Source organism: Diorhabda carinulata, chromosome 7, assembly GCF_026250575.1.
Source record: "Diorhabda carinulata isolate Delta chromosome 7, icDioCari1.1, whole genome shotgun sequence".
Classification (NCBI taxonomy): Eukaryota; Metazoa; Arthropoda; class Insecta; order Coleoptera; family Chrysomelidae; genus Diorhabda; species Diorhabda carinulata.
The window spans coordinates 15,938,896-15,955,349 of NC_079466.1; the positions used below are offsets into that span (position 1 = coordinate 15,938,896).

Here is a 16,454-nt window from a genome sequence, read left to right on the forward strand (position 1 = left end):
TGAGCCAGTGCAATGTCTTGTTGAAACAACACTTTCCTCTTAGCCGTTTGCTACCGTTTTTGCTTGATTTTTTCGCTTAAACGTTGTAATAATTTCGCATAATACTCGCAGTTCATAGTTTTTCCTTTTTGGATTTTCAATGAAAATTATCCCATGGCACATCCCAAAAAACCGAATCCATAACCTTCTTCTCCAGATGAATCGGTATTTGCCGGTTCTCCCTTTTCAGTCCATTGTTTCGGTTTTTCTTTTGTTGAGAGTGTTTCATTCATGATTATGAAACGGCGCAAAAATTCGGTTTTATTTCTGTGAAACGTCGCCAAGCACTCGATGGAAACATTTTCACGACGATGTTTTTGTACAATTGTAAGAAAACGCGGTACCGATCTTGCGCACAGCTTCTTCATGTCCAAATTTTTTGTTAATATGCGAAGTACCGTACTTTTTTAAATACCTATTATGTCTGCTAGCTCGCGCACTTTCAGTCGACGATCATCCAGTACCGCTTTGTCGATTTTCTTCAACATTTTTGGAGTCGTCACCTTATTTGGTCGATCACTGTGATGCTGGTCTCTGCAGGTCATTTTTATTCTGTTGATAACGAAGGATACGACTCACCCAAAGTAGATAGATTTATAATACAGTGTTTTTTAAACAACTACCGCCATCTCTATGTCAGGTCAGGTACAAGAGTAAATAATTATAAAAAAAATACAGACTCTTGACGAGAATTATAATTTGGTTCTAGTTTATCGATTATTTTGAATTGTGTTACTTTGAAAATTAATAATATTAGTTGTTCCAATTACTCAAACAAGAATTATCCAAAGGGACGAATTAAATGAATAAAACAAAACTTCTTAACATAAAATTCTTTGGAAATCAATAAAAATGGATGGATTAATGAAATTTTTTTTTTTAATTTTATTTCTGAATGTTTCAAAGAGGCTTAGTTTTATTTGTACGTGTTAAAACCCTAATGAATGAGAACGGTATAACGAAAGCGTGACTTTCCAATGAAAACGCTAATTTACTGTGAAAAATGTCTTCTTCTTCTTCAATATAATGAATTTCCTTTCAACACTACACACTTAGCCTAGCGAGCCTCAAATCTTTCCAAATAATACAAAAAATAATCTTTCCTAAGTTCCACAAAATCGTTTTCCACCAAGCAATTTTTCTACATTTAGGAGCAGAATTCGTTGAATTATGAGGGTTATATGACTCAAAAAAGAAACATGACATTTTTTTCCATATACATTTCCATTTTTCAGTATAATCTTCTTTTGAATTTATACACCTTCCAGGGATGCTCTAACCTTATGCGATAACTTCGTTGGATGAAAATATATTTACTGTAAGTGAAAATTTTACTTAAGGAAACAGGAAAAAGTCGCTGGAAGACAGATCTGGTGAATACGATGGGTGGTTGATCAATTCGAAATTTAATTCGTGATTATTCATGACGTACATTGGAGAGTAGTGAGGTTTTTTCTATAATTTCTCCTTATCCTTATTAATCAAGAATGCTCCTGTTACTTTTTACTTTATTAGAGATAGTCGACAGTCGCAATCACTTTTTTGGCAGATGATACCGTCTTTACATTTTTCCGAGCAGATTCGTCGTTTAAAATCCACTGTCTTGACTGTATTTTTTTCAGTTTCAGAAATGATTGATTCAGATTTCATTTATAGCTATTATTCAATGCAAAAAATCCGAATAATTTTGCTTAATTCGTGTCTATAAGGCAAAAGTGAGTAAACAAAATTGGCACCTAATGTGCTGATATCTTCTCCATACATAATTCTTTAATCAGTACTCGTATATGGTGAATGCGTTCTCTTTATATGCAGACAGTTTCTTCTATCTTTCTAACTCTGGTCATCCAGTACCATTGGGTGATACTTACGATAGGTAAGTACAGGGACAAGAATTTTATCAAGTATTATTAAATCATGGTCCCGAATATTCAGATTCATCAGTGTCCATATGAGTAGATACTTATACATATACAGAGAACCATTGATTTCAAAAGATCTTCCAGCATAATAGTTATATATCTTTTTTTTCGGTTTCTTCAATTGTTTTTCTATCAATAATCAAACACTGTAACTATTATCCTAAAAGGGTTACGTTTCATGGAACGATTTATAAGTAGTTGTTTTATTTTAAAAAAGTCATATCAACACGGATGATAGTGAACGTTCGAGACCGGCATTCATTGCAGATACTCTTAAAATAAGTTAATAAGATCTGTGCTCTTGTAGTGAGAAGTTTTCAAATAAAGTACGTGAAATAGCCAACCCAAGTATTTACGAAATATTTTGAACGAAAAGTTACATAGGCTAACAACAAAATGTGTGCCACAAATGCTTAATGCTGATCTAAAGTTTGCTTGCAAAATATGTTTGATTCACTATGTTCCAGAAACAAAAGTACAGTCAAGAAATGTGTTCACAAGACAGCAAAAACCGTTGCTTCGGAAAGTCAGGGCCTCAATATTTCTTGAGCTGTTTACTCTTAAGAAATCCTCTATTTTTCTCAAACCATTTTAAATTTCCTTCAAATACGCGTTGGTCTCTATCCATATTTTATTTGGAGTTGCTTTCTCTAAAGCCATTTTTTTAGTTGGAACAAATTTTAGTGACTGGGAGCCTAATTAGATGAATAAGGTAATTTATCGTGAGGTAGTTTCTGCGGTCATCAAATCATCATAATATTGTACAGTTATCGTTTTCCTATTGCACTATATGACTTGACATTTACAATTTCATAATTATATTGATCAATAGATCACCTACAATATGAATATTATAATAAATCTGTTTCAACCACAAAACTTTAATTTTCCTTATCTGTTAAATTTCAAAGTATGTAATAACTAGCAATTAAATGATTCGTAGTTGCATAGAACTATAAAAACTATTTCAATTGATTATGTCTTTTTTATCATTGACAGATTTTCCCCCATGTATTTCAACAATTTCTTTTTTTCTTGCATTCGATTGATAATCTATTGATAACCTTTTAATCTATTTTCTAAATAATGATATTTCTGTCCTATGTAAATAGTGTCACGATCATTTCAAGATTCTTGATATATAATATTACTTCTTTTGTTTTTTGATGTTTATATTTTAACTAAACATCTTTCCCAACAATTATTGAACTATTTCAATAAATATAAGTCATAAAGGACATTAGATATTATTCAAATATTTTACCAAACTAAAGTCTAAACCAGCCAAAAGCAAAAGAATTATTATTATATACAAGCACAATGTAATAATTGTGATACTGTTTTTATAGGACAGACATCTCAGTATTTCGAAAATAGATTGAAGGGTCATCAACACGATAAAAAAATTGAAATTGAAATTGAAATTTTTTGAAACGGAATAAAATACAAGAAAAAGGGAATTTTTATAATTTGTTTGTATAAATAAAAAGGAGAAAACTGCCAATTATAAAAAAGACCTGAATAATTCGAGTGAAGTTTATAGTTCCATTTCATAAATTTCAATGCAACTAAGAATCATTCAATTGATGGCTGCTACATATTTTGGGAATGTAACAACTAAGTAAAAATTATTTTTTTGTAGTTGAAACAGATTTTTATTTTCATATGTTGGTGATATATTGATTAATAGAATTCTACATATTCTCGATATTAAGTCATATTTTGATAAAGACCTCAATATTTTGAGATTCCAAAGGTCTAATAATTATTGAATATTTGGAAAATGGTATAACGATAATTGGCCAATATTATGATGATATGATGCCGAATTCAGGAGAAACGACATTCGTTGAAAAAACTTTTTTGTTCCATTAAGTCATTGCATTAGTCCATTCGTCGGTTATTGTTGCAGAAAATGCGTTACGATTTATTGCCATAATCATCTGATTCCACAATCACTGATTTCCCCCAACATCAAAAAAATAGCTTCAATGAAAGCAAATGTAGAGGTGATGGTGGAAACAAACTCGAAGTGTGTAGAGAAATCTCTCTTCCCTCAAACCACTCTCGTAAAATAATGATAATTAAAATTGATAAAGTCGGAAGACCTGCAATTACGCAATATAATATAATTAAAATCTAAAAATATACTCACGCGAAGTTCACCAGATCCACGTATCAAGTTTTAAAATCATAACTCACCTGTAACAAAAAAATAATTCTATACACTCATTCAAGGTTTAAATTTATTCACTATTAGTCAGAATCAACAATTAAATCAGTCATTGGATGATAGTCGCATTAAAAAATTTGTGAAAATTAATAATTGAATAATCACAGGAATGTTAATAAATATGTTATATACAGTATGTCCATTGGCTATTAGCTCCAAGTAAGCTACCCAATCGGAGCATAATTGAAATAGCTGATAATCAAATTTGACTTAAGGTTGCCGTTTTTATGTTCATGAATCATCAACTCGGGCGAGTTAGATACTAGTGATTGACTGTGGGAGAGTATAATTCAAATATACGTAGTCCACAAGTGGATATTTAATTTTAGAGCATTGTATTATACATTCAAGTTACATTTCCTTTATATCAAAAGTATAGTTATTGAATGTATATTGCATGGATGGCACTTTCCTTAAACCATTCTTAATATGGTCCAGTGATTCTCAAAGTGGCCTCAAGAGTACACGGACTCGATAAAGGTCTGCGTAAATTACCATCTTTTGAACTCATCATTTGTTTGAAGAGTTTTGAAAATATGGCAGCAATATATCTGCAAGGGGTCTCCTGAAACCAGTAATATTCTGAGGGAAAAAGTTTGGGAACTTTTGAACTATTCGATACAACAGTCGAATTTTCTTGTGTTGAAATTATATATTTTTCGGGATATTGGGTGGAGGATTCACGCATCCAATGAGGATTGTTACGTGACCAGTATCTATAATTATGCCGATTTACGTTTCTATTAATACAAAAAGTGGCCTCATCGCAAAAAATACTATTACTTAAAAAATTTGAATCGTTTTGTTTGTAACATTTCTCCATCATTAAGTATGCAAACTCTTCACGTCTATAATCTGACAATTCTTGGACCAACGTTACCTTTAGTATCAATGGAATTTATTATCACGTAAAATTTTCATTACAGATGTTTGCGAAATATCAAATTCTTTGGATATTTTTCTAGTACTCAAGTCTTTTAACAGGACACAAGCATCCAAAAAAATCTGTTGTTAGTTGATGCAGTTTTTCTCCGCCCTGATTTGGATAAATATTTTACTGAGCCAGTTTCGTTAACCTTTTTTTTACTAATTTACTGGTGGTAGATCTTGTTGAGGAGTTCGGTTAGGATATGAATTATTAGAGACATTATACGTTTTTTGTTGTCTTCTATGCCTATCATCGTATCCTAATATCATTAAAATATCAATTCGTTCATTTTCAGATAAACGACCCAATATAATTCAATAAAGTTCAACAATAATAGTTTATTGAGACGTCAAATTTCTTACTGTAGCAGTCTTAGCCACCTTAGGGAAATGTAGCTATATCTCCGAAATTTCTAAAACCAAACCAAAATATTTAGGGCAATCCATTTGAAATAACAAAGTTTATTATTTTTCCGGAAAAAGGAAAGATCTGACAACAATGTAAATACCACTATAATACCTGCCTTGTACACAAAAATTTATAAAAATCGTACAAGCCGTTTCCAAGATAAATGAGGCGTTCCATACGTAAAATTCACTCTGTATTTATATTTACAAAATGTACATGCCGTTGTTGATGATCACGCCCTTGCCGTTGTTAACCCCGCATTGATCTACAGTCATTAAATAGATTACCGACAAGAAATTTCATCGGTAAGTACTTTTAGTTCACTCTATTAATTTAACGTCTCTGTAAATATGAGTTTTAGAGTAATTCCATTAAAGTACATATACATTTTGAGTTATATCATATATAACCGTTGCGTCGCGTCGTTAAATCTTCTTACATTTATTTGGAACACCTCCGCTTGAGTCTAAATTGCTGCCGGCTATTTAAAATTGGAACGAATCCAGAATACCGAGTCTTTTGAATCAATAAAAGTAAAACTTCACAGAAGTTTCTTCGGAATTCGGATATTACCAATTCCTTCAAGTTTATTAAGAGGTAGAATTCAAATGAAATTCACAACTCTCGACTTGTGAATATAAAAAGTTCGGAATCCGGACATTATTATGTTAGTATTATGAAATATCTTTTACGAGAGTTACATGAAAGATTTTTCCAACTCGAGGTGTCAGCAAAATATATTGGCGCATGAGTTGAGATGTTTTCACTCACTTTCGAACCATTTTGGATGCTTAGTTTTTGTTTGACTATAGTATAAGTGAGTCGTTGTTAAGATTTTCATGCAAATAGAAAATATTGAGAGAGAGAGAGAGAGAAATGCTTTATAGTCAAGAAATTGTTTCAATTTGTAGACAAAAAGTTGTAAAAATTAAAAGAAAAACATAAAATAACTATATAAAGTTAAAACAGATGAAATAAAATTTCTATACACAGAATAAAACCATAATGAGTAACTGAATTATAGGTAATAATTAGTAAATAAGTCCAGCACGTTCAGAATTAAATATTATTATTATTAGAAAAGAAGTCGATTACAGAGTAGAAGGCACTTTCCAGTAAATATTCTCTCAAATTATTGCAGAATGGGGGAAAAGAAGATATCTCGATTTGATTTCAATTGGCAAGTGATTGTGCATTTTTTTGCATTGTAAAATATTGAGCCCTTAACTAATTCTGAACGTGGAGTAGGGTAAACGTCGTGCTCCGCGGCCCTAAGTGGATAGCCGTGCAACGATCTTTTCGAAATTGGAGAAGCGTGCTTACGAATTAGGCAAACGGATTCAAAGATGAATAAGGAAGGAATTTTTTAAAGGAGTCCCTGGAATGAGCCCTGCTGTTTAGTCCGAGTAAATATCTAACAGCTCCCTTATGTAGTTTGAAGATTCGTTCAAATTGAGACGCACCACATTTAGTCTCGAGCTGTCATCAAATATTTCTTTCTCAATGCAAATGAAAGAGGAGTTAGACAATGTGGACGAAGACTCTTAAGACGTTCACTACCGTAAAATTTTGGGAAGCTGAACTTAAACGTGTCCGTATCAGTTTAATTGACGACGATTGTTCGGGACAGCCAGAAACTGTAACAACCAGCTATATATTAGAAGAAGTTCATCAAACGGTATTGGACGATCGTAGGATTGAGGTTAGAGAGATAAAGGGGCTATTGGCAGAAGCACAGATCGCATTTGCCATATACTTACTGAAAAATTATGCATGCGTAAGCTATCCCACGTTGAGTGCTGCGTTTGCTCACTTTGGAATAAAAGCGTATTTCAATGAACAAGCAAAATAAATTGGATTTTTTTGGGTCGATTCATAACTACAGATGAATCAGTTTCCACCACTACATTCCTGAACCCAAAAATAGTCAAAACACTGCAAAGGACCAATCTACTCCTAAAAGAGCAAAGACGTTTACTTTGGGCGATAATGTGATGCTTACCGTTCTCTTTGGGATAAACAACGGATTGAATTTCAAAAAGGTAAAACGAGTATTCAGCACCATCGCTGGATAAGAAAAAGAGAGAAGTTGCAAAAAAGCGCTGTGTTTGAAGAAAAAAAGTGCTTCTCCATCTGGCAATACAACGTTTCGCAGTGATCACCATAGATAAAATTGACAAATTAGTTGACTATTCACAATATTAGGCCCCCAGCGACTTTTTCTGCTTTCTTCAATAATAGGTTTATCACCTGTTATTTTTTCGATATCTTTCCTCATACTGGCTCTAGGTTGTCACTCTAGCTATTTCGTAGTTGATCTCTACTTCACCTATTTTTAATAGTCTATCGTCTGCCATTCAATTTATATGTTCTTTCCATTGTTTTTTTACGCAGTGCTAACCATTAGTTAATATTATCCACGTCACATCATCGTCTGATGTTTTCTCTTCTATCTCGGTTTAGTAGTTTTTTTTTCACAGTTTTCATTTCTATGATCTCTAAAAGTTGTTTTCGATGTTTCTGGTGTTGTTTCTCATGGATAGTACACAATAGATCTGATTATTACTTCGTAATTTCGTGCTTTTGTTTCAAGAGTTTTTTGTTTTTTCCTCATACTACGTTCTGAAGACTTTTTCATGTTCCCAGTAATTGACTAGAGAAACTTCAACTATTATTAGAAAGGGTCGAGAAGAGCATTGCTGGAAAAGGTCTTTAGACTACGTTGGAAAACAAAAATTATTACGGAAAAAATGTTTTGTTTCTTTTATTCATTGTATTCATTTTGTTTCCGATCATATATCAGTTTAAAATATTTCTCATTTCATTTAGGATTAAGGGGTGAAAAATTTTAACATGATTTTGATAATAAAAAATGATATCAGTTGTGTTTCATCGAGGAAAATAATCCTAACAAAGGCTGGGAGAGAGATACTATAACTGGTAACCTCAAATCGACATTAAAAATTGAAAATCTCCCGATTTCAAGGATTTTACTGAAAATATATTATTTGCTAAATAATCGATTTTGTCTAAAATTGGGTGCCGCTCGGTATATATCAATAAACAAACATCTCATCATCAATAAATGCCAAACCCAACATTTTTTTAACACATTATAACAATTTGTTAATGACTTTCACTAATTGACCTTTTATAGTTGAAAATATCATTATTTTTTGTTATCTTGAACTCAACTAATAAGTTATAATGAATTAACCGAACATATTATATGAATTGACTTTATAAGTATGAATATTTTCTAGTTACATCACGGTACGTCAATAGGATACGTTTTTATACAACCTTGTGGGTGTCATCAAAAACAATTTATTTAAATGAATTATGCATACAACTTGCTAACTTACCAGGTGGATGGGTATTTATTGTAAAATATTTATGAAATTCTGTAGAATATAAAAATACCTAAACGCAAGGATTTTTTCAACCTCATTTCAATAATATGCAATTCACATGTTTCCGCATAAATTAATTCATGATATTCGGTGATATTATTTATATTTGACCCTATAACATTATGTTTTATGCATAATTGAGCATATTTGTAATTAAGTATAATTGAGAATCAAATTAAATTTAGGTACTAAGTCAAGTGTTCAATAATTGAGAATACTGTAATGTTCTCATTATTTTAACTTTTATTATATTTATACACTTACACTAAATTATCCTCTTATCACTGAACTATTCACTAACACTTTTACTAAACACATATTCACTATACATAACACACTAATTTATTTAAATGCACCATTTGGTTCACATGTCATTATCCCGAATTATATCAAATTATTCACTAACTCTCCGACCGTTAGAGATATCTTTTATATACATTATCTCACTTTCCAGAATGTTAGATTTCCTGTAAATATTAAATTTACAAAGGAATATCTTGAAAATCTTGAAAATTATCTCTATATTAGCGGCCGCAAGATAATGTAAAAAGGTTATAAAAACATTACAAAGAGCTTACCGCCGCATAACCGGCGCATTCGCCAAACTCTAGCATCGATTAACATATAACAGTACAAGTTGGTAACAATATTGAGGGTCTGAATTCGAATTTTATACTTAAGTAATTGAGATTCCAAATTTTGAGCGTATAATTGGAGATATCAATTTGAGTATTATGCATATTTCAGGTTATAAAGTACAGTGTTGTGCATAAATAAGCTTCTCAAGTCGAATGTTGCTAACTGAGGTTCTAAAATCTATTCATTCACATACAAATTTGAGGGTTATGCACAAAGCGTATAATTCAGGTTATGAAGTCGAGTGTTATGAATATTACAGCTTATCAAGTAGAGTGTTATCCATAAATAAGCTTTTCAAATCGAATTATATGCATAACTAAGGGTCTGAAGACGAACTTATACATAATTGGAGTTCAAAATTGGGTCTTATGGACATAATGTATATTTGGAGTTATCAAGTTGAGTGTTATGAATATTTCTACTTATAAAGTACAATGTTATGCATAAATAAGCTTTTCAAGTCGAATTATATGCATAACTGAGGGTCTAAAGTCGAAGTTATACCTAACGGGGGTACAAAATTGGGACTTATGACCATAACGTATATTTGGAGTTATCAAGTTGATTGTTATGAATATTTCTATCTATAAAGTTCAATGTTATGCATAAAAAAGCTCTTAGAGTCGAATTATATGCATAATTGAAGGTCTAAAGTCGAAGTTATACATAATTGAGGTTCAAAATTCAAGTGTTATGTGCAGGGAGCTATCAAGATAAGGGTTATCAATATACAGTAATTATAAAGTACAGTTTTATGCATTAATAAGCTTCCTAAGTCGAATTTTATGCACAATTGAGGTTCAAAAATCTAATCTCTACTTAGAAGCGTCATTTTATTTTTGCTCGATTGCTAACTATGTGCTAACCTTTCTCTGTAAGTAAAAAAAGGAAAAGATCCTACCTTGAAAAATTAATGATATCTAAATCTTGGGATAGCTCCTCATTTGACTAAAAAAATGCAAATTTAGTAAAATTATAAGAACGATTGCCAAAAAAGAGAACACAAAACTTTTCTGATTTTAAATATTTTGTGAAATTACTTTTTAATATCTATAGCAACAGCGACAGCGAACAATAAAGAAAGGAAAATCATCATAATTTTTTGAGGACTTCAGGATGGAACATTTCTTCTTTTAACCGCTGTATGGCGAAAAAAGTCGAATTCTTCGTTGTTCTATCAAGTCATTAGTCCATTTTTAGCAATTTCATATATTCACACCGCTCTATTTAAAATTTGCGGATATATTGACTGACAAAACTCACTAATGTTCTAAATGTAGCTGAATTTTGATAGTGGTAGTGCCTAATAATTCATCTACAGCCCTGCTTAATTTACTCTGAATTCAAACTATTCTACTGAAAAAGTGTTGGACTTGTGACTTCTGCCAGAACAACGACGATATGTATGTATAGTTGTTTTGGTTATCTCTATGTATCAAGTTAGCTTAAAAAACTCCTCCAAATGTCACAATATACAGTTACAACTTTTTCTAAGAATTGACCACAGCTACAAGGGTTGTCAAGACTTAGAGACTATGTACGGAGACTCTGAACCATCAATAACGACCGTAGTAGTTTGGGTATCTGAATCAAAGTGGCCATTTCAGCTTGAATTACGACGAGCGTTCGGGACGGCAAAAAACTGTGACAACCAGCGATTTTACCGAACATTTTGACCAAACGCTACTGGATTATCATCGGATTAAGAATAGAGAGATAGAAGAGGGTATCAACATATAAAAAAAAGGATTTACAATATACTAATTGAAGAATTATACATCAATTAATTGTAGTAGATGAACCCTGTATTCACCATTACATTTCCGAAAACAGTTAAGACTGTAGATTACAAAGGGCAAACCTGCTTCGAAAAAGGCAAAACCTCCCGAGAAACGGTAAAATAAGAGAAATCATTTTTTGATAAGAAATTGCAAAAAGGCAACGGAATTTGAAGAAAATGAAGTGCTTTTCCATCGGTACAACGTTGTTTTCCTGTCTCGTATACAGTGTTGTCCATAAGTACAAACCAAAATGCACATTCATGCCAGGAAAGGGGGGATTAATACATAGGTTTTGAATTTCATAAATTTTTTTGTTCTTTCTCTCTATTTTAACCTAGTTTCCGGTTTATGCCAGATCTAAGGAGTAGCAACTCTACTATTTTCGCATAATTCCAAGAGGAACTTGAATTTTTTCAAAATAAACAGAAGCTCTTTATTATTTTCAAAATTATATTCATAGTAGTGGAAGAGTCAACAATAATCATATTGTTGTATGTTATCTAAAACTGTCAAAAAATATACAAGTAAAGTAGTGGATAAATAAATTTGTCAATTTTATTGTACGTTTTCAACGTTGAGGACCGTCTTGGGAGCCGTACGTCTCTGCCTTTTCATCAAGTGAAAAACATTCATTTTCATGAACTTTTCTCAACTTTGCGTAAACTTATAAATCAAAGATAAACTTCTTAAGCTTGAATCGGTGTTTTCCCTATTTGGCACTTTTTCGGCTGTAAACTAGTTGAGACATACCCTGAATTATCCAATATACATGTTATTACCGGACTTTCGTAAACTATGATCAGGTTAATCCAATCATGATCTTATTGTTCGAAAACTAACCCCATTTATGTTCATTGTTGTTCGGAAACTGATCGAGTTAATCGGGTCTTAGTCATATAGTTAGATCCTTTCTCCTTGGTAGACCAGTGGGTAAATACGATCAGTCGACGCATGGTTCCGTTTGTCTATGGTTTTTTGAACATTTATTTATTCCTCTTAAATGGCTGTCTACTATTAATTCTCATAGTAGAGCCGTTAATATGTTACCGATGTTTGCGTTAATATATTACTGATTTCAGCATAAAAATCGCTTATAAGATTCAAACTTCAGTGCCAAATTTAAAGTAGGTAAATCTCTGATAACTGCTCAATAACAAATATTAAACATTTAGAATCATATTATACATCTGAATAAATATAACGGAAGAGTCAGCACAAAAAAAATAATAAAAATCAAAAGTTTTTGTTATTTTTAAATTTGAAATTTCCACCGAAAATGACGATCGGAAACTGTGATCTAAATCTCATTCTGGGTTAGGATCCTTAATAAGCGGATAGGTGATGTACCTGAACTACAGTTTCCGAAAAGTCCTTACATGGAATATATTGAAAAATATGGTGCTCTCCTGTATTTTTAACAAGTCGCTTGAAAGGGAAATTAACAACACGTGAACAAATTGTTAGCGAATGAGTAAAAGTAAACAAGTTTCCACAAATGATGTAATGTTCAAAATTCAGTCTATAATGGGATTCTCGTCGATAAACACGGCTGATCAATGGAAAATATTTTTGTGTGTTAACGCAATGATTTCGAATTCAACCGGTAAGTTATGTTTTTGAATGACCTCATGAATAATTTTATTTAATGCAAAAAAGGTTGTTTTTTGGAGCGCCAAGTATTTATTTTTTGTAGATTAAGATTATAAACACAATCACGTTTCAAACTCATGGTAATCACAGTCTAAAATAAGGTACTGGGTCATATTTCAGCCATATTTGCACGAAATATATATAAAATGCAATGAATAAGTTAATTCGATATACCAAAATAGTTAGTTATGTAACAAGTGTGTAAAGTAGCCTTTTTTCCACTAATATGAATATTGACAATCACATCAGCCGAAAAAGGCATTAACACACGAATTGCATACAATATTTTTTTACTAGCGAAAATTTTGAGTTTAATTGTAATTTTCCTTATAAAATATATTAAATATTTATTTATATTTTGAACATTTGGTAATTATCTAAATTAGATAATTATCGAACATTTTAATCAAGATTAGAACAAATCAACTGACGAATTTGTGTTATTGAATTTATCAAGTCTTCTTTTCGGCATGTATAAATTCCACATAAAAATAATTATTACTACATAAGTACAAAAATCGAAAATGCGACTTGAACCTGGGACCTCGTGCATGTGCATGTGAACCTTATACTCTAGACACTACACTACGGCGACCTTAATAATACGTTTTTTACGATCTAGTACGTAGAGTAAAGTTTTACGCAATTGAAGTATATCTAAAGTACGCAAAGTAGTAGAAAAATTTTATTTTATTCGCGTCAAAACAGTCAGCAAATCGGCTAAAGGAATTTTATACTAAATATTGCAAATACTTAGAAGATGTTGGCATTGGATACAAATTGTCAAGAATGTTGGCCGTTCACACCCATATGAATGTTGTTCGAAAAACGGTGGAACCTGTTGCTACTGGTGCATGTGCGGCTTTCATCATTATTGTAGCTAATACTGAGAAATAGAAAAGGGAGATGGTGGCAGACAGAGAGACTTTTAGGAACACGGAACAAACCATATCGATAAGTTTATTTCAACTTACTTTCAAATGATAATAGCTCGTTGCACAAATTAACAAATCGGATTTCGAAAAACTTTTGTGTTTCGTGGCCCCTAAGGCCTCAAAAAAATACAAACGTGCTGCTACTTCTCCATCAACAAGGTTGCCAACATGTTTTTCGTATATGGAATAAGTAAACGATAATTATTACATATTTTATCGTACCTCAATAAAGCTAACAGGACGAAGTCAAATGCCACACAGCAAGCGGTAAAATTAATTTACTCAAAAAAACTTTTTATGTAAAAATCATTTTACGTAATGGTCCAATTAATTGGTCACTAAAATCGTGTGATTCAATCCCATTAAATTATATATTTGGGGTTATGTAAAGTCACTTGTCTACGTCGATAAACCACACACAAATCAACACTGGAAATTAACATTCGAATTATTATTGGCGCAATACGACCGCATATGCTGCGAAAAGTTTGTGAATACTCCAGATTGCCCTTTGCAAGCGCCAGCCGTGGCGACAACATAGCGAAACGAATCATAAAATTTTTAATCCAGTAAAGCAAGTTTCATTGATATTAAAAAGCAAAATCTTTGTTTTATTATGATTCTTACTTGTGCAACTTTAAATGAAAAATACCTTAAAACGAGAAAAAAATTCGAAGAGACAGACTAAGAGTATGTTAAGAAACTAGCATTTATGAATTTGGACGAGTAGTTAAATGAGTTTTGGGGAAAAAAATGAGAATGTTTTCGTAATTTTTTATATACTATGTAGACTGTAAATTGCGTAGGCAGATATACAGGCTGTTCCGGAACTTGATACAAAATATTCAGAAGTGAGTAGATGACAAGAAAATAATACCGTTTCTGAATCACAGGCCTTTAAAGTTGCGGAATCAGAAATTATATTTGAGTATATATTCTAAATTATACATTATGAATTTTCAATACTTGATTACGCATGTCCATGTAGTATGTTTGACGGAATAAATAATTCTACACTACTATCCGAAGGCGAGTGGCGGCTCATGTCCAATGGTTAACAATCCGTAACCTTTACAGGGACAATCTGTACAATCTACAGATAGCAAAAATTGATTTTTCAATCGATTTTTTAACAAGAAGCTACTCTTTGTTCAATTCAACGAAAGGGCGCCCTAGACAGGTGGGATAAAAAACAGTAGTGAATGAAAAGCAACTGATGAATCGAAATCAAAGAGAGGAAATTCGTAAAAGTGTGCTGGCATCATTATTTGGAATGCGTATGGTACAAGATTCATCAACTATCTTGTAAAGGGAAAAACCATAAGGACGAAATAGCGAAAAAGCCGCCTTATCTGGTCATAAATCAATGAATACGGAAAACTGCATGAATTGGGCATCTAATTGCTACCACATACACCGTATTCTCCAGATCTGGCCCAACGCCTTTTTTCTATATCAAGAGGATGCTCGCTAGATAGAAATTTTGGGCCAATGCCGAGGTTATCCCGAAATCTAAGGCCCATTTGAGACTCAAGACAAATCATACCATATAATGGTATCGTAGAATTGTAAACATTGTTTCACTCTCGAAAGCAAGTATATTGGATAAATTTTTAGCCTTGGTTTAATTAATAAGGAAATAAATTTCAATATATTTGACGTAAGGGAATTGTATTTGTAATTATTAATGCCATTACTAATTTTACAACAATTATCAATGACCTGTTAATTTTGCATCTGCAACTACGACTTGCCCGCGATTACATTTTTTTGTGGTTTTCATTTGACACGGTCGGTTAATTGGTAGATAAATAACATAGAAACGTAAATCTTTTCGTATCATAGATCTATTCTAGTCGTTTAGAACAGAGTTACGAGAAAACGTACGTTACATAGAGACTGATAATAATATTCTTTCGCCAATTATTTCATTCCACTTATTAAATTCACTGCTCTACTAATTGATTCGAATAATGAAGTTTCTAAGCAACGAACTTTCCCGCACCAAGAACGGTCAAGTGAATATAAATAAATATCTTTGTGTGTTTATAGTTTTTTTGTCACAAATTACAGTTCTATATACTGGGCGTTTCTGAATTCATACTACTAAGTTCATGCGATTGCTAGTATAAAATAATAATACATTTTTTCTATAACAAAAGTTTCTCATTCTATCCCCTTTCGAGATCTAATCCGTACATAACGACGAGATTTTTTCATTTTTAAAGTTCATTTCTAATTTTTTTTCTGTTATGCCCGGATCCACTTTCTGAAACAAAGTCTCCTGCGATATATCTTTTACATATTTGCATATTTTGTCACACATAAGTATTCTCATACTATCAGGATCTTCTCCAATATTCGTGTCATCGTAGTAATAAACTAACACACTAACACACGGTTATCAACCGTCCCTTATTTCCAGGGACAACCCTTATATCCATTTCTTTGTCCCGTGTCTGTCTCCGGACAGACACGGGTTGTCCTGGGTTTGGGAGTTAAATGG

The 16,454-nt window shown here is 32.1% G+C and overlaps 2 protein-coding genes across 4 annotated transcripts in view; one reads left to right on the plus strand and one right to left on the minus strand.

Annotated features, from left to right (window-relative positions):
• Positions 1-16,454, minus strand: part of LOC130896715 (calcium uniporter protein, mitochondrial) — a 183,023-nt gene that overhangs the window by 91,182 nt on the left and 75,387 nt on the right. The window lies entirely within an intron of this gene.
• LOC130896714 (protein javelin) overlaps positions 1-16,454 on the plus strand; it is a 42,497-nt gene that overhangs the window by 6,710 nt on the left and 19,333 nt on the right. Inside the window, exon 1 of one of the 2 annotated variants that reach the window (XM_057804987.1) lies at positions 12,693-12,966. The exons of the other annotated variant lie outside the window; for it this stretch is intronic. The gene's annotated coding sequence lies outside the window, so the exon portion shown is untranslated. Of the gene's footprint in view, positions 1-12,692; positions 12,967-16,454 lie in introns of those variants that run through there. 2 annotated transcript variants of the gene reach the window in all.